The sequence below is a fragment of the Bufo bufo genome, chromosome 1 (assembly GCF_905171765.1).
Source record: "Bufo bufo chromosome 1, aBufBuf1.1, whole genome shotgun sequence".
In the NCBI taxonomy this organism is placed as follows: Eukaryota; Metazoa; Chordata; class Amphibia; order Anura; family Bufonidae; genus Bufo; species Bufo bufo.
In genome coordinates, this window is record NC_053389.1 from 417,385,031 (window position 1) to 417,396,925 (window position 11,895).

At 45.2% G+C, this 11,895-nt stretch overlaps 1 long non-coding RNA gene across 1 annotated transcript; it reads left to right on the top strand.

Moving 5' to 3' along the window:
• Window positions 1-619: 619 nt before the first annotated feature.
• On the top strand, window positions 620-5,251 carry LOC120987046. Its single transcript, XR_005775894.1, has 3 exons — window positions 620-630; window positions 3,807-3,812; window positions 5,104-5,251. It is a non-coding gene; the product is annotated as an uncharacterized LOC120987046 (long non-coding RNA).
• Window positions 5,252-11,895: the final 6,644 nt, after the last annotated feature.

Sequence of the window (11,895 nt, forward strand, 5' to 3'; positions counted from 1 at the left end):
TTTTATAGCCGGTGGTGGATCCACCGAAGTTATGAAGAGGTGCCGGCCTCTACATAACTTTGGTTTATCCAGCGTCAGTCTAAATGTAAGAAAGCTTCCTTGTTGGCTTACATTTAAATCATTTTCTATGCCTAACAGGTGTAGAAAACTATGAATGAGACGGCCCTGCCAGCCTGTCCCCTTCCCAGCCCTCGACATGCCCACTTTTTTTAGACCTGCCATGAGTGGGGAAGAGTTTAGGCCTACGCCAGAAATACGCCTAATATAGGTGTATTTCTGGATAGTAATTAACCCGCTAAGACTTAATAAATGTTAAAGGGAACCTGTCACCTCCCAAAACCATCCCAAGCCGCCAGCAGTACCTGAGTGTAGCCCGCAGTGTGTTTCTGATGATGCCTTTCTTCCTGAAGGCAGATGCAGCAAAAGAAGTGGAATGTTATGCAATGGCCAAGTCAATCACCTGACCTGAATCCGATTGAGCATGCATTTCACTTGCTGAAGAAGAAACTGAAGGGAAAATACCCCAAGAACAAGCAGGAACTGTAGACAGTTGCAGTAGAGGCCTGGCAGAGCATCACCAGGGATGAAACCCAGCGTCTGGTGATGTCTATGCGTTCCAGACTTCAGGCTGTAATTGACTGCAAAGGATTTGCAACCAAGTATTAAAAAGTGAAAGTTTGATTTATGATCATTATTCTGTCCCATTACTTTTGGTTCCTTAACAAGCGGGAGGCACATATGCAAACTGTTGTAATTCCTATACCGTTCACCTGATTTGGATGTAAATACCCCCAAATTAAAGCTGGCAGACTGCAGTTAAAGCACATCTTGTTCATTTCATTTCAAATCCATTGTGGTGGTGTATAGAGCCAAAAATGTTAGAATTGTGTCGATGGCCCAATATTTATGGACCGGACTGTATACACATATAGTGTCATTTATCAAACTGATGTAAAGTAGAACTGGCTTAGCTACCTGTAGCAACCAATCAGATTCCACCTTTCATTTTCCAAAGGAGCCATGAAAAATGAAGTCTGATTGGTTGCTATAGGCAACCATTTACACCAGTTTGATAAATGAGCCCAATAGTTTTTAGGTCACACCAATCATACACATATAGATAGTGTAATCAATAGGATCCTGTCAACAGTGTAATGTGTGACAGTCCATCTGTCTCTCAATGTCTGCTATTAGAGAAACAAGGATTGAGCATGTAATATGTATACTTATCTACTGGATATGCTATGTACTGTTCAGTGTACAGCACGCTTTAGGGCTCTTTCACACCTGCGTTCTTGTCTTCCGGCATAGAGTTCCGTCGTCGGGGCTCTATGCCGGAAGAATCCTGATCAGGTATATCCCCATGCATTCTGAATGGAGAGAAATCCGTTCAGGATGCATCAGGATGCCTTCAGTTCTGGAACGGAACGTTTTTTGGCCGGAGAAAATACCGCAGCATGCTGCGCTTTTTGCTCCAGCCAAAAATCCTGAACACTTGCCGCAAGGCCGGATCCGGAATTAATGCCCATTGAAAGACATTAATCCGGATCCGGCCTTAAAGGGGTTATCCCACTTTGCGTTTTTATACTTACCTGCTGCCACCGCGCGTTCACTTCCTGGATTCTGGCTGGGGGCGGGCTTCATCTTGATTGAAGTCTTCTCCCGGCCGGGCCGCGCGCTGGACTGAACGTGCACGCTGCCGCGCATGCGCAATGTGACTTATTTCTGGCCAGTATAGTACAGAGCCGGCGTGCGCGTTCGCAGCTCTGTACTATTCTGGCCGGGAAGAAGTCACCGTCGCGCATGCGCAGCAGCGTGCGCGTTCAGGACAGCGAGTGGCCCGGCCGGGAGAAAAGAAGGAGTCTTCTGGGCAAGCGCGACCATCAGGATTTTGCAGAAGAGCGGTGGTCGTAACCAGGGGAGACCGAGTCACAACAATAAGGTAAGCGGGGATGAATTTTATCCTAATCGGTGGGAATTTGTTAATAAAGTATATTTACAAAAATGATCACTGTCAAATCATTAACAGATTTAACAGTGATCATTATGATGGGATAACCCCTTTAAGCTAAACGTCGTTTCGGCGCATTGCCGGATCCGACGTTTAGCTTTTTCTGAATGGTTACCATGGCTTCCAGGACGCTAAAGTCCTGTTTGCCATGGTAAAATGTAGTGGGGAGCGGGGGAGCAGTATACTTACCGTCCGTGCGGCTCCCGGCTTCAACAGTACAATAAGAATAAACATACTTTTCGTGGACACAGCCACATATGTAAAAATGCACATTGTATTCTGCTCAACATCACCCCATGTTTCCATCCATTCAAATATATTATATCGTTATCTCTATGCATAGGCACCAGGGCATCCGCATAGATGCTGCCATACCTAGAACCTCTACGTATATCAACACATAAAATAGATCATCAAATAAACAGGTGTAAACTAACTATAACTCTGGTTCCCTGAGATCCCATTTAGTTTGTTATTTTGGAGTGTTTATGAGTACCTATCAAAAATTGTCAAGGTGTGTATCTAGCATGTTAGGGCGTTCAGGTTTTCTCCACCCCTTCTGTATTAACCCTTTCATGACCAAGGGTCATTGATGCCCCAGTGTCCAGGTCAAAATTTACTAATCTGACATGCGTCACTTTATGTGGCAATAGCTTTGGAACGCTTTTACTTATCCAAGCCATTCTGAGATTGTTTTCTCATGACACATTGTACTTCATGATAGTCATAAATTTGAGTCAATATATTTCACCTTTATTTATGAAAAAATCCCAAATTTACCAAAAAGTTTAGAAGCAATTCTTAAAATTTTAAAAGAAAATTTCCAAAACCCACTTTTTAAGTACCAGTTCAGGTCGGAAGTCACTTTAGGGTTTGTAGAAACTAAACCCCTCAAGTTACTCAAAACTGATTTTACAAACCTTGTTAACCCTTTAGGTGTTCCACAAGAATTAAAGGAAAATGGAGATTACATTTCTAAATTTCACTTTTTTGGCAGATTTTCTATTTTAATACATTTTTTTCTTTAACACATTGAGGGTTAACAGCCAAACAAAACTCAATAATTATTACCCTGATTCTGCGGTTTACAGAAACACCCCAAATGTGGTCGTAAACTGATGTAAGGGCGCATGGCGCAGAAGAAATGGAGCGCCACATGGTTTTTGGAAGGCAGATTTTGCTGAACTGGTTTTTAGATGCCATGTCCCATTTAAAGCCCCCCTGATGCACCCTTACAGTAGAAACTCCCAAAAAGTATTTTGGAAACTAGGGGATAAGGTGCCAGTTTTATTGGTACTATTTTGGGGCAAGTATGATTTTTAATTGCTCTATATTACGTTTTTTGTGAGGCAAGGTAACCAAAAAATGGCTGTTTTGGCACCGTTTTTTTTTTTTTTTTTTACAAGATTTGACAGGTTAGATCATGTGCTATTTTTATAGAGCAGGTTGTCACGGATGCAATGATATCAAATATGTCTACTTTCTTAGTTTTTTGTTTCAGTTTTGCATAATAAAGCATTTTTGAAAAAGAAATTATATTTTTGTATCTCCATTTTCTGAACGCCATATTTTTTTTTATTTTTCTGCCGATCGTCTTGTGCAGGGGCTCGTTTTTTGCAGAAAGAGTTGAGATTTTTATTGGTACCATTTTTTGGTACATAGGATTTTTTGATCATTCATTATTACACTTTATGGGGCAAGGTGACCAAAAAATTGGTTGTTTTGGAACAGTTTTTATTTATTTATTTTTACAGCGTTTATCTGAGGGGTTAGGTCATGTGACAGTTTTACAGAGCAGATCGTTACAGACGTGGCAATACCTAATATGTATACTTTTTCTTATTTATTTAAGTTTTACACAATAATAGCAATACTCTCCATAGTCTGAGAGCCATAGATTTTTTATTTTTATATATTTGACTGATTGTCTTAGGTAGAGTCAAATTTTTTGCGGGATGAGGTACTATTTTGGGGGGGCATACTCCTTTTTGATCGCTTGGTGTTGCACTTTTTGTGATGTAAGGTGACAAAAATGGCTTTTTTGGCACTGTTTAATTATTTTTTTTTTTTACGGTGTTGACCTGAGGGGCTAGGTTATGTGATATTTTTATTGAGCATGTTGTTACGGACACGGCGATACCTAATATGTACACTTTTTTTTATTTATTTCACTTTAACATAATAATAATAGCATATTTTAAATTAAAAAATGATGTTTTAGTGTCTCCATGTTATGAGAGCTATAGTTTTTTTTATTTTTTGAGCGATTTTCTTATGTAGGGACTCATTTTTTGCGGGATGAGGTGACGGTATTATTTGTACCATTTTGTTTGAAATACGCCTTTTTGATCGCTCGGTGTTGCACTTTTTGTGATGTAAGGTGACAGGCTTTTTTTGATACAGTTTTTATTTTTATGGTGTTTATCAGACAGGGTGGATCATGTGATATATTTAGAGAGCCGGTTGTTACTTACGCGGTGATTCCTAATATGTCTATTTATTTATTTATTTTTTCATTTTTTATAGGAAAAGGCAATTTATTTTATTTACATTTTTATTTATTTATTTATACTTTTTTGTTTTCACACTTTATCAAGTCCCACTTGGATCTCGAAGATCTAGTGCGGCTGATGGCTGTACTGTACTTTGCAATGCTCTTGCATTGCAAAGTACAATACTAACAGATGTCCTGTAGATGGCAACACTGGACGCCTTTGCAAAGCGTCCGGTTGCCATGGCAGCCCCAATGGTTGAGAGAGGGAGCCCCCTCCCTCTATTAACCCCATGGATGCCGCGGCATCTAAGGGGTTACAGCAGAGTGTCAGCACAGAACCGCCGCCATCACACACAGCAGGGGGACCGCATTGGGGGCAGGGGGCCCAGATGGGGCAGGGGGCACATATGGGGGGGGACCGCATCAGGCTGACACTCGCTGGGGGCCGGATACATGGGGGGGGGGCCGCATCAGGGGCAGGCGGTGACAGATGGCCGGACGGGAGAGCGCCTGCCCAGCAAAGAGGCAGGGCTCACAGGGGGGGGGGGGGGATAGGAGGCACACAGGGGAGGCACAGATCGGGGGGGCACGAGCAGAGTGCAGATCAGAGTCTGGAACAGGCATTTTTACACTGCCGTGAACCGATTGGTTAGACTGCATAAATTAACCAATCGGATTGATTGCCAGTAAGGGACCACTCTGATTGGTCCCTTGCCGGCATTACTGAACTGTATGCTGTCCGTGACAGCAGCAGAAGCTTTAATCCAAGCGTTTTGCAGCGCTTGGATTAAAGAGCTGCCTGACGTCTGTACACGTGCTAGCTGCACGAGGTATGTGCAGCTAGCACGTATATAGCCGTATGACAGTCGGGAAGGGGTTAATTATGGTATTTGGTAACATTTTATCATAGCGGCATGTCATGTTTAAGGTTCGGTATACTTCCTCTATTGGTGGGGAGTATGGCGTTTTCCAATGACGCGTTATTACCAACTTAGCGCTGAGAAGTATATGGCCTAGGAGTGATCTTACTGGCAACGCAAATTGCTGTATAACTAAGGGCTCTTTCACACTTGCGTTGTCCGGATCCGTCTTCAAATGCTTTCAGTTCACTTGCGTTTTTCCGGATCCGGCGTGTAATTCCGGCAAATGGAGTACACGCCGGATCCGGAAAAACGCAAGTGAACTGAAAGCATTTGAAGACGGATCCGTCTTCAAAATGCGTTCAGTGTTACTATGGCAGCCAGGACGCTATTAAAGTCCTGGCTGCCATAGTAGTAGTGGGGAGCGGGGGAGTGGTATACTTACAGTCCGTGCGGCTCCCGGGGCGCTCCAGAATGACGTCAGAGCGCCCCATGCGCATGGATCACATGATCCATGCGATCACGTCATCCATGCGTGTGGGGCGCCCTGACGTCACTCTGGAGCGCCCGGGGAGCCGCACGGACGGTAAGTATACTGCTCCCCCGCTCCCCACTACATTTTACCATGGCAAACAGGACTTTAGCGTCCTGGAAGCCATGGTAACCATTCAGAAAAAGCTAAACGTCGGATCCGGCAATGCGCCGAAACGACGTTTAGCTTAAGGCCGGATCCGGATTAATGCCTTTCAATGGGCATTAATTCCGGATCCGGCCTTGCGGCAAGTGTTCAGGATTTTTGGCCGGAGCAAAAAGCGCAGCATGCTGCGGTATTTTCTCCGGCCAAAAAACGTTCCGGTCCGGAACTGAAGACATCCTGATGCATCCTGAACGGATTTCTCTCCATTCAGAATGCATTAGGATAAAACTGATCAGGATTCTTCCAGCATAGAGCCCCGACGACGGAACTCTATGCCGGAAGAAAAGAACGCAAGTGTGAAAGGGCCCTAAGAACAATAATGCCAAAGATGGGGCTGGCGCTGTTTTAGTGGCACATATTTCTGATATTAACGCAAAGATCTACTGCCAATATGCCCCTAATTTTGGACAACTCCACAGGATATGCAGTAAAGTTTGTGTTTGTCCACTTTCTCTCCAACAACACGCGGATACCCCTGCGTACATTCTACTTAATCTATGTGGAGTCAAGTACCAACGAAGGAGGGTCTTTACGCCTGCTTAATAATGCGTTGTACATCAAAATGTGGTAGCTAAATAGGCCATGGCTTTAACCCAGTCCTCATCATAAAGATTTGTTAAGTTCCGTCTTAGGGGCTCTATACCGGAAAATAACTGATCAGTTTTATCCCCATGCATTCTGAATGGAGAGTAATCCGTTCAGGATGCATCAGGATGTCTTCAGTTCAGTCTTTTAGACTGATCAGGCAAAAGATAAAACCGCAGCATGCTACGGTTTTATCTCTGGCCAAAAAAACGGAAGATTTGCCTGAATGCCGGATGCCATTTCTTTCCATAGGAATGTATTAGTGCCGGATCCGGCATTCAAAATACCGGAATGCCGGATCCGTCCTTCCGGTCTGCGCAAACAAAAGGTAAAAATAAATAAATGCCGGATCCGTTTTGCCGGATGACACCAGAAAAACTGATCCGGCATTTCAATACATTTTTTAGACTGATCAGTATCCTGATCAGTCTTACAAATGCCATCAGTTGGCATACGTTTTGCCGGTGACGGAACTGCTTGCCAGATAACTATGCCGCAAGTGTGAAAGTAGCCAAAATCGGTTTCCCATGCTGTCAAGGGAGGTAACTTTACAAAGGTACCTTTATCACCTAGGATTATTATATATAGTAGTCTTGATATAAAGCGAAGGGGCGTTTAAAAATCTAAGTATGTCTACATTAAGTCTGGGGGGGGGGGGAGAAGAAGTGGGTTTAAGAAATGTCTTATTTTCAGGTAATTATAAAATTCCCTATGTGGGATCGGAAATACCTTTTGGATAGATTCAAAGGGTTTCATCGAATTGCCCTCCACCAATTGTGTTGCATCCCTAACCCCTGCTTGATACCAGGCAGTAAGGTTCATATCACCAATTCCTACTTCTAGAGCCGAGGTAGTTGTACTGCGTCAAGGAAGTGGTGGGGACAACCCCTCTATCTTTTAACAAGTTATTCAAACATTTTTCACAGTATTTCTTACTTTATATTCCAGGCCTGTATGTACAATATTAAATGTCTAGATATGCAAAATCATGGCTCTGGACTGTCGGGTCTGGACTGGTCTTCACTAGGATAAATGAACCAGTGTGACCAATGACTGGCTAGACTGCAAATAATGTCATCAGGTTACATTAGTAAAGTCAATTATATGAAACTCTACTAAGGTTGGAATAGCAGGATGTAAATGGAATTCAAGTTGCATTTTATTTCCCATTTTCCTAATACAAATATCTGACTCCACTGTATTTTACTGGAGATGAGTTCCACAAAATATCCCACAGAAATTTCTCATGACTTCCAGGGTGAAATAATTTAAAACAATGTAAAACTGTGTGAAACAAATATATTTGATGATTTTAGGCAAAATTAGGAAACACGTTTGACATTTAATTTATATTTATTCCTCATTGGCTATTTTTCCAGTGGGATCTAGGTGGTTTTTGAGTAACACCATGTTGCCCAATGGCTAGACCTTCTCACTAAAAATAGATACGCTAAATCTGTAGGAGTGTAGTCAGAAACGTAGCCAAGGATCAGAGCTGGGGGTAGAAGAACAGGTACCAGATTAACTATTGTAGGAAAGTGCAAGGGGCAGTCATTGCCGGAAGATACTGTGTTTTCCCGAAAATAAGACATCCCCCCAAAATAGGACCTACTTCCAGTTTTGCCTCTCGCTGTAATCTAAGACCTCCCCGATAATAAGGCCCCCCCCCGGAATATAAGGCCCCCGAAGCTACTGTAAGGCGTGTGACTCCTCTGGACCGTAGCGGTGGGCGCTGCCGCACAGCTCACTGATTGGCCGGAGCGCAGCCAGAGCTGTTCAGGCAGTGCGAGGTCTCTTTAAATCAGAAAGCCCGCGCCGCCACCAGGACAAGCTGCCGTCTGCTGCTCGCTCTGCCCTGACGGAGTCTGGCTGACTCACAATTAGACAGTGAGTGAGTCGCGCAGGGCAGGGTCGGGCACATTGTGTGGAATCTGGCCAGCACGGAAACACAGGGGTGACTGAGGTGGGCGGGGAAGGGGGTTGGGAATGTCTGATAAAGTGGTGGGGGATGTCTGGTGAAGGTGGGGGGGGGGGAAGAGACTAAATAATCCACTGTCCGCTGGCACAGGGGAGGGGGATCACTTAAAATGACACAGGGGGATCAGAGGGGGGAATCAAAATGACACAGGAGGATCAGAAGGGGGTACTAAAATGGTAATAATCCCCCCCCCCCGATTCTCCTGTGCCATTTTGATTCCCCCTTCTGATCCCCCTGTGTCATTTTTATTCCCCCCTCTGATCCCCCTGTGTCATGGAAAAATAAGATATCCCTGAAAATAAGACCTAGCGCATCTTTGGAAGCAAAAATTAATATAAGACACTGTCTTATTTTCGGTTCCTGGCCTCGGTGAGGTAAGAGTCGGTAATTTTAAGTGTCAGCGGCAGCTAGTGCTATTTAGTGTGTGTCTGTAAAGCCGATCCAGGCCGGCTCTTACTGGGAGCAGCCAAAGTGCAGGGTGGGTGGCTGTTCCCCACGTTCCAGGCCGGGTTTTGGCTATGGATATAAAACTCAGCCAGCAGTCTCAGCTGGGTGTGGATTAGGGCTGCACGATATGGGAATTTTGTGCGATTGCGATTAGGGCCCTAAAAATTGCGATAACGATATGCGATGCGATATTTTAAGGGAATTGTGCTAGAGGTCTATTTGCTTGGATTTTCCCATATGAGCCGCTGACGCGGCTGGGTGTGACATTGTTATGGGGGATCTGTGGATGATGCTGTGTTGTGGGGGATCTGTGGATGGCGCTGTGTTGTGGGGGATCTGTGGATGACGCTGTGTTGTGGGGGATCTGTGGATGACGCTGTGTTGTGGGGGATCTGTGGATGAAGCTGTGTTGTGGGGGATCTGTGGATGACGCTGTGTTGTGGGGGATCTGTGGATGGCGCTGTGTTGTGGGGGATCTGTGGATGGCGCTGTGTTGTGGGGAATCTGTGGATGGCGCTGTGTTGTGGGGGATCTGTGGATGGCGCTGTGTTGTGGGGGATCTGTGGATGGCGCTGTGTTGTGGGGGATCTGTGGATGGCGCTGTGTTGTGGGGGATCTGTGGATGACGCTGTGTTGTGGGGGACCTGTGGATGACGCTGTGTTGTGGGGGATCTGTGGATGAAGCTGTGTTGTGGGGGATCTGTGGATGACGCTGTGTTGTGGGGGATCTGTGGATGACGCTGTGTTGTGGGGGATCTGTGGATGACGCTGTGTTGTGGGGGATCTGTGGATGACGCTGTGTTGTGGGGGATCTGTGGAGGACAGTGTTATGGGGGATCTGTGGATGGCACTGTTATGGGGTGGATCTGTGGAGGACGCTGTTATAGGGGATGTGTGCTATGACACATAGGGCCATGAGGGGGGCCAGCATAAGACATATAGCATCTTATGCTGGTCCCCCTCATGGCCCTATGTGTCCCCTCATGTGTCCTAAACTGCGCACATAACTGGCTTTGTGTGTAAAGTATTTTACTAGTGTGTGAAACAATCTCTCTCCTATTGATAACATGGCCAGCCTCTGTTACTCACTGTCACTATATATGAGCGGCAGCGAGCTGGCCGACCGGCGCGTGACTGACGTCACTTAGTAACGCTCCTCCCACCTCAGGAAGCAGGAGCGTTACTAAGTGACGTCAGTCACGCGCCGGCTGGCCCGCTCGCTGCAGTGCATTGCATTCATCGTGAAAGTGAGTACAGAGGTTGGCCATGTTATCAAAAGGAGAGAGATTGTTTCACACACTAGTAAAATACTTTACACGCAAAGCCAGTTATGTGCGCGGCGCCCCTTCATATATAATCGCGGCATTTTCAGGTCGACCAAATCGCCATATCGCATTTGCCGATTATCGCGATTAGATTATTTTTTCGATTTTTCGTGCAGCCCTAGTGTGGATTATCCTCCATTTCACAGTGAATATCTGTGGAGTCTCTGTGGTTTGGGATCTGCATTTTGTGTGCCGTACTAAAGGGCTGAGAGCCATATTGCTGGGAAGCAGGCCCTAAAGTCTGTTTGGGACTGCTACTGCCAAAACCGCTGACAAGGTTAATGCTTTTTGTTCTGTGGACTTGCCATGGTGTGAATGAACACCAAGACGACGAACTGTTATTTTTGTTTATGTGTGAATAAACACTACACTGTTTAAGTCAAAGCAGGGGCGTAGCTATAGGGGGTGCAGAGGTAGCAGTCGCTACCGAGCCCAGGAGCCTGAGGGGGCCCAAAAACCCTTGTGCCACATAAGACACTGACATTATAGAAAGTGCATGCTTTTCAATTTACACCTCTGGCTGGAGGGAAAGGGTTAGGTCAAGAATTTGTCATGAGGGGGTGCCCTTTCAATGTTTGCCTCTGGCAGCAGGAAGGCTATGTGCTCACCTGCCCCTTGCCAACAAGCACTAAAGGAATGGGGGCCCAAGCTGAACTCTTGCACCAGGGCCCGTGAGCCTTTAGCTACGCCCCTGAGTCAAAGACTTTGTTTTTGCCTCTGTACTGCGTCCGCTAATCTGCATACCAGAGCGAATCCCCACACTATCCTGAGGAAATATCCAGGACAAGGCCAAGATCAGGGCCAATTAGAAGTCAAATCAGTAGTAGTAGCAAAGAGAACTAGAGCCAGGACAGGAAAGAATCTCAAACAGGCAAGTTATTGAGATTGATTCCACTTTAAATAGGCCTCCAAGCCTGATGTAACTTTTGGACCACGGTGAAGACCAGGAGCCATAGTAGAGAAGGAGGAAGTTTCCAATTGCCTACCAATCCAGCTTCCCACAACTAAGCAATAAGGCTAGGCACTTCTTACTTCTTATGTCGGCTGTAATGAAGCCCTAAACTGGCGGTGGATCTGCCGAAGTTATGAAGAGGTGGAGGCCTCTTCATAACTTCAGCGCATACAGCACCAGTTCTGAACGCAAGACAGCTTCTGAGGGATCGACATTTAGACCTTTTTCTGTGCCTAAAACAGGCATAAAAAATGGTGAATGAGACAGGCCTGTCAGCCCATCCCCTTCCCTGCCCACTTTTTCAGTCCCAGCATGAGCGGGGAGAAGTTTCAGATTTCAGCTTGAAATACGCCTAATTTAAGAAGATTTCAGCATAGTAAATGTCCCCCTATATTTATAATGAGCCAATCATCGAGTGGATGAAAGCAGAGAAAGATTTTAAAGGGTCACAATGGGAGCATGTAAAAAGAACCAGTCACCACATCTTTCCTCTATAGAAAAAACAATGGGGTACACTGGTCTTTGGGATTACCATTTTTCTTTTGA